The following is a 7,426-nucleotide window of genomic DNA, read 5'->3' on the forward strand; positions in this document are numbered from 1 at the left end:
CCTGGTGGGCTGCAGTCCATGGGGGTCGCACAAATTCAGACACTACTGAAGTGACTTAGCAGCAGCAGTACCATTTTTTTCTAGATTTTCCACATATATGCAGTAATATGATATGTGGCACACATATACATCCTTAGTCCTTAATTCACTTTTGTGCTAATCAAAATAATCTCAATGAACGGACTTCCCTGGAGGTCCAGTGGAATGCAGAGGGTGTGGGTTCAGTCCCTGGTCAGGCAGTTAAGATCCCACACACTTCACAACCAAAAAATCAAAACATAAAATAGAAGCAATATTGCAACAAATTCAATAAAGACTTTTTAAAAATGGTCCACATTAAAAAGAAATCTTTTAAAAAATCCAAAATAATCTCAATAATATCTGCCATTCTTGTGTGCCAAGATTATAAATAATCTTTAAAGCATTTAACAGACTTACAAGTTAAATGTTTTTACAGATATAGATACTGAGGATCTGAAAAATAAAAAACTTGAAGAAGATTATCTATTTATTAAAAGGAGGACCCATGAGTTAAAGTCAAGTCTATCTGACTTCCTGTTGAAAAGTAACATTCTGAGGGCCCATTTCTTTTAGAAGAGATCCTTAAAGCCTAACCATATGATTAGGTTAGGGTAATCTCTCCTCATATGATGACTACTGCAATAAATTTAAAAGAGCAAGAAAATCATACAGGCAGAAACAAAACAATAAAACCTCTACAATAGATTAAGCAGACTGGGAACAAACAAAGTAATAAGTAAGGGAAAAGTATGTAGTTATAATTGCAGTAGACACCATATACATTCTCTTCTCGGTTTCCAATTCTGCAATAAACATATTTTAAATATAAAACCAAAATAATGAAGCATTTAAAAATTTTCTTTATAAGACAAACTAGCAACAACTGGCAAATTAATGAGACTTGTCAGATCAGTATTTCAGGTCTAATGGAGGTTTAAAGGCCTTGGACATTTATCCAGGACTTGAATTCCATCCGTAACATCCCCAAAGGTGGTCATCAGTAATGAAAGGACATCGTAACATCTCTGGAAGGAAGCCATTTTATTATTGGACAACTCCAACTGCAGGAAATTCACTGACTAGACTGTCTACCACTTAAAAGCAGGATGCATTCCTGTCTTGCTCAAACTACATCCTTTGTGTCTAGCAAGACAGAAACCATCACTAAGCTTTTTACTTTTATGAATTATCGAATGGCACTGCCATGAAATATTTCTTCTTGTAATGTTTATACCATTATTCTAACTCTGATTTCTGGGCAGAAGTAAAGCCCAGAAGATATAGAACTGGGCAAAGTACTTAGGAAACAAAACAAAATCTAGATACCTTTTTAAAAACTGTTATATAATTCAAATAAAAATTCACCCTTAAAGTGAGGGACAGGGAAGCCTGTCTTTCTGGTATGCTGCAGTCCATGGGTTCACAAAGAGTTGGGCATGATTTAGCAACTGAATAACAAAAAAAGTATAAAATTCAGTGGTTTTGAGTGTATTCAGAAAATTGTAAAACCATAACCACTCTCCAGAACATATGACATGTTTTCCATTTATTTATCTTCCTTAATTGCTTGCAACACTGTTTTGTAATTTGCAGTATACAAATCATGCACTTTTTTGTTAAATTTGTTTTATATATTTTAATCTCTTTGATGTTATTGTAAATGAAATTATTTTTCTTAATTTCTTTTCCAGATTGTTCACTTTTGATATATAGGAATACAATTGGTTTCCTTATATTGACCTTTTATTCTGCAATCTTACTAAACTTGATTATTAGTTTTAATAATTTTCTTGTGAATTTACTTTTTCTATATATAAGACAATGTTATTCATAAATAGAAATAGTTTTATTTATTGCTTTCAAATTTGGATGCCTTTGTTTCTTTTCCTTGAGTAATTGCCCTAGTGAGAACATCAGTACAATGTTGAAAACAAGTGGGGAGAGTGGACATCCTTGTCTTGTTTGTGTTCTTAGGGGGCAGGCTTTCAGTCTTTCACCTTGAAGTATGATGTTACTTGTGGTTTTTGTACATGTCCTTTATCATGTTAAGAAAGTTCCTTTCTATATGTAGTATATTGACTGCTTTTGCCATGAATGATTTTTGGATTTTGTTGAATGTCTTTTCTGCATTTATTATGATGCTCACGTGTTTTCTGCCCTTTTAAAAATTAATATGTTATATTACATTGATTCTCATATGTTGAACCAACCCTCCATCCCTGGAATCAGTTTCACATGGGTATGATATATACATTGTTAAACTTGGTTTGCTGGTACTTTGTTGAGGATTTTTGTATCTGTATTCTAAAGAGATACTGGTCTACTGTTTTCTTTTCTTGTGATTACTTTGGTCAGGTTTTGGTATGATAATAATATTGGTGTCTTACAATGCATTGGGAAATTTTCTCTCATATAGATTTCAGGAAAGTTTGTGGAAGTTTGCTATTAATTTTCTTCAAACACTTGGTAGAATTCACTGGTGAGGTCATCTGGGCCTAAGCATTTCTTTGTGGGAAGGTTTTTGATTACTAATTCCATCTCTTTAATAGAAATCTATCCAGATTTTCTATTTATCTGGAGTCAGTTGTTTGTGTTTTATCTGTTAACTAATTAACAGACATATAATTATTCCCTTCTAATTGTTTTTATTTCCATAAAGTTGTTATATCCCTTGTTTTGCTATTGATTTTATTAATTAGAGTCCTGTCTCTTTTCATCTTGGTAAGTTTAACCAAAGGTTTGTCAATTTTGCTCATGTTTTCAAAGAATCCACTTTTGATTTTGTTTTTATTATTTTTCTATTTCATTTATTTCTGCTCTTCTCTTTATTATTTTCTTCCTTCTGCTTCTTTTGTGTTTAGTTTACTCTTCACTTTTGAGTTTTTTAAATTTATGAGTTAAGGTATTGATTTGTTTTTCTTTTTTTATAATATAGGCATCTATAGTTTTATGTATTGTATATATATAATATATATAATAAATTTAAAAAAAACTATACCAGAAGAAATATGACTGAAATATCAGTATTGTGAAAAGCCATTCTCAAGCTTTTTCTTTTCTCCACCCAGATTCATATATGAGACACTTTCATGAACATAAAAACTGATATAAATGCTTCTGAGTTGGGTTTGAATATTATGTATAATCCTCCTCCATCACTTGTCAGACATCACAACCAATAGTATCAGATTTATGTATCCAACATCTGGTTAAGTTCAGTTTAGTTCAGTTCAGTCGCTCAGTCGTGTCCGACTCTTTGCGACCCCATGAATCGCAGCACTCCAGGCCTCCCTGTCTATCACCAACTTCCGGAGTTCACTCAGACTCATGTCCATCGAATCAGTGATGCCATCCAGCCATCTCATCCTCTGTCGTCCCCTTCTCCTCCTGCCCCCAATCCCTCCCAGCATCAAAGTCTTTTCCAATGATTGTTTTTGCTTTGGCTCCATCCCTTCATTCTTTCTAGAGTTATTTCTCCACTGATCTCCAGTAGCATATTGGGCACCTACTGACCTGGGGAGTTCCTCTTTCAGTATCCTATCATTTTGCCTTTTCATACTGTTCATGGGGTTCTCAAGGCAAGAACAGTGAAGTGGCTTGCCATTCCCTTCTCCAGTGGACCACATTCTGTCAGACCTCTCCACCATGACCCGCCCGTCTTGGGTTGCCCTGTGGGCATGGCTTAGTTTCATTGAGTTGGACAAGGCTGTGGTCCTAGTGTGACTAGATTGACTAGTTTTCTGTGAGTATGGTTTCAGTGTGTCTGCCCTCTGATGCCCTCTTGCAACACCTACTGTCTTACTTGGGTTTCTCTTACCTTGGACGTGGGGTATCTCTTCACGGCTGCTTTAGAGCTGCTGCAAAAAGAAGTAGAGGAGGAAATGCAAAAGTAAAGTAAAGTGAAGTCACTTAGTTGTGTCCAGCTCTTTGCGACGCCATGGACTGTAGCTTGTCAGGTTCCTCCACCCATGGGATTTTCCAGGCAAGAATACTGGAGTGGGCGTCATTTCCTTCTGCACGGATAGCGCACATCAATATGTGTCAGGCTCTTTTGCTTCCCAGGTGTCACTAGTGGTAAAGAAGCCACCTGTCAATGCAGGAGATGCAAGAGAGGTGGATTCAATCCCTGGGTCGGGGCGATACCCTGAAGGAGAACACGGCCACCCACTCCAGTATTCTTGCCTGGAGAATCCCATGGACAGAGGAGCCTGGCAGGCTATAGACCATGGGGTCTCAAAGAGTCAGACATGACTGAAGTCACCTAGCATGCATTCTACATTACCCTAATTAAATGCACTCTTCTGTAACAGAATCCACAATTAAACTTAAAAGAGCTAAATTAGTTTTATTATGCTAACATTGAGTCCAGGATAATGTAACATATTTATCCACAATAAGAAGATAAATGAAATACAAGTTTCACTTATCAGTTGAGTTTTGATTTCCACCAAGGACCCTTCTCTGGTACCATCTTGATAACTTTGGTTTTATGCTGTTGTTCTTACTTTTCTATTTTGAGATAATTTCAAATTTACAGAAATATTCATAGAACTATTACAAAGAACTCTTTGATACCAATCACCCAATGCTGCCATTGAAGTGTTAAGTATTTGTCCCACTTGTTTTATCATTTTCCCTCTCTCTCTCTCTTTGCCCCTAAATACTCCATAGTATGAGCTTTCCTGGTGGTTCAGATGGTAAAGGATCTTCCTGCAAGCCATGTGGGAGACGTGGGTTCAGTCCCTGGGTTGGGAAGATCTCCTGGAGGAGCAATGGCAACCCACTCCAGTATTCTTCCCCACAACAGCCTGCAGGGCTATTGTCCGCGGAGTCACAGAGAGTCGGACATGACTGCGGGACTAAACATAGCACAGCACAGCATTTCATAGTATATTTTCTAAGGTCACCAGGAAATTTAACATAATACAATAACATTTCCTAATCTTTAGTCCCTAGTCAAATTTCTTCAACTGTCCTGGTAATATCTTTTATAGCTTTTGTTCTTGCTCCAGGATCTGCTTCAGGATACATTCTGCATTTAGTTTTCATATTTCCTTGGCCTCCTTTAACGTAGAATGAATCTTTTTGTTGTTCATACAGTCATGTCTGATTCTTTGTGACCCCATGGACTTCAGCCTGCCAGGCTTCCCTGTCCTTCACCATTTCCCAGAGCTTGCTGAAACTCATGTCCATTGAGTTGGTGATGCCATCCAACCATCTCACCCTCTGTCGTCCTCTTCTCCTTTTGCCTTCAGTCTTTTCCAGCATCGGGGTCTTTTCTAATGAGTTGGCTCTTCACCTCAGGTGGCCAAAGGACTGAAGCTTCAGCCTCAGCATCAGTTCTTCCAATGAATATTCAGGACTGATTTCCTTTAGGATTGACTGGTTTGATCTCCTTGTAGTCCAAGGGACTCTCAAGAGTCTTCTCCAATACCACATTTCAAAAGCATCAATTCTTCAGTGCTCAGCCTTCTTTATGGTCCAGCTCTCACACCCATACGTAACTCCTGGAAAAACCATAGCTTTAAATATGTGGACAGCATAATTAATCTGTAGCCTGTCTTTTTTTCTCATGATAGTCACATTTTTAGACTCTTTTTTGAAGAGACAGAAAAATGAAAATATTTAGTTTTCCTTAATAAAATTTTTTAGGTTGATTCAACTTGTTTATTAAGTGCTTTATATTCCTAAGATCTTTTATCTGAAGCTCATGACAATATCAAATGGAACAAATGTCCAAAAACTGGATACATTTATAAAATTTTTTTTTAAGTCCAAGGGCTTTAAAGAACTGGGTTTACAAAAGACTCTGCCTAAGGCTAAATTGATTGGTGTTTCTTTTGTTGCCTGGAGACTAAACTTATTGATCTAGTTTTCGTTTTATAATAAACGCGGAAGAGAGATGAACTCAAAGTATCAAGATTTTAAGGTCATTTGTTACTAAATACAGACTGGAAAGAAAATTCTTAGGACTGAGAAGAACAAAAAAAAATCCATTTGCCTTATTAAAATATTTTAAAGAACCCAATCTGTTATTGTTTATTCACTCAGTCGAGTCTGACTCTGTGACCCCATGGACTGCATGTGCCAGGGTTCGCTGTCCTTCACTATCTCTCTGAGTTTGCTCAAACTAATGTCCATTGAGTTGGTGATGCCAATAGAAGGTTCAAAATATTGAGCTAACTTTTTGGTCTAATAGAAGGAACTCAGTAGAAAGATTTATTGGACAATAATGAAAGCTACTCAGAGAATGAGACAAGGCTAAGTGCTTTAAATAAAATTTTAAAAAATCTTGTACCTGTGGCAGACGATGTCAGTGTCCTACTCCAGTACCTTTTGGCTTTTAATTTTTTTTTAATTCATTTTTTAAATGAAGGATAATTGCTTTACAGCATTGTGTTCTTTTCTGTCAAACATCAATATGAATCAGCCATAGGTATACATGTGTTTCCTCCCTCTTGAAACTCCCTCCCATCTCCCTCCTCAGCCCACCCCTCTAGGTCAATACGGAGCCCCTGTTTCAGTTTCCTGAGTCATGCAGCAAAATCTGGTTGGTTATCTATTTTACATATGGTAATGTAAGTTTCCATATTACTCTCTCCATACGTCTCACCCTCTCCTCCCCCCTCCCTGTGTCCATAAGTCTGTTCTCTATGTCTGTTTCTCCATTGCTACCTTGAAAATAAATTCATTGGCACCATCTAGATTCCATATATATGTGTTAGTACGTGATATTTATCTTTCTCTTTCTGACTTGCTTCACTCAGTATAATAGGCTCTAGGTTCATTAACCTCATTAGAATTGACTCAGATGTGTTCCTTTTTATGGCTGAGTAATATTCCATTGTACATATATTCCACAGCTTCTTTATACATTTGTCAATGGACATCTAGGTTTCTTCCATGTTCTAGTTATTGTAAATAGTGCTGCAATGAACATTGGGGTACATGTGTCTTTTCAATTTTGGTTTCCTCAGGATATATGCCTAGGTGTGGGATTGCTGGGTCATATGGTGACTTTATTTCTAGTTTTTAAAGAAATCTCTGTATTGTCTGCCATAGTGGTTGTATCAACTTACATTCCCACCAACATGACAAGAGGGTTCCCTTTTCTCCACATCCTCTCCACCATTTATTGCTTATAGATGATGGCCATTCTGACTGGTGTGAATTGATATCTCATTGTAGTTTTGATTTGCATTTCTCTAATAATGAGCGATGTTGAGCATCTTTTCATGTTTTTGTTAGTCATCAGTATGTCTTCTTTGGAGAAATGTCTGTTTAGGTCTTATCCTCACTTTTTGATTGGGTTGTTTGTTTTTCTGGTATTGGGTTGTATGAGCTGCTTGTATATTTTGGAAATTAATCCTTTGTCAGTTGTTTCATTTGCTAGTATTTTCTTCCA

The sequence above is a fragment of the Oryx dammah genome, unplaced genomic scaffold, assembly GCF_014754425.2.
Source record: "Oryx dammah isolate SB20612 unplaced genomic scaffold, SCBI_Odam_1.1 HiC_scaffold_11232, whole genome shotgun sequence".
Taxonomy (NCBI): Eukaryota; Metazoa; Chordata; class Mammalia; order Artiodactyla; family Bovidae; genus Oryx; species Oryx dammah.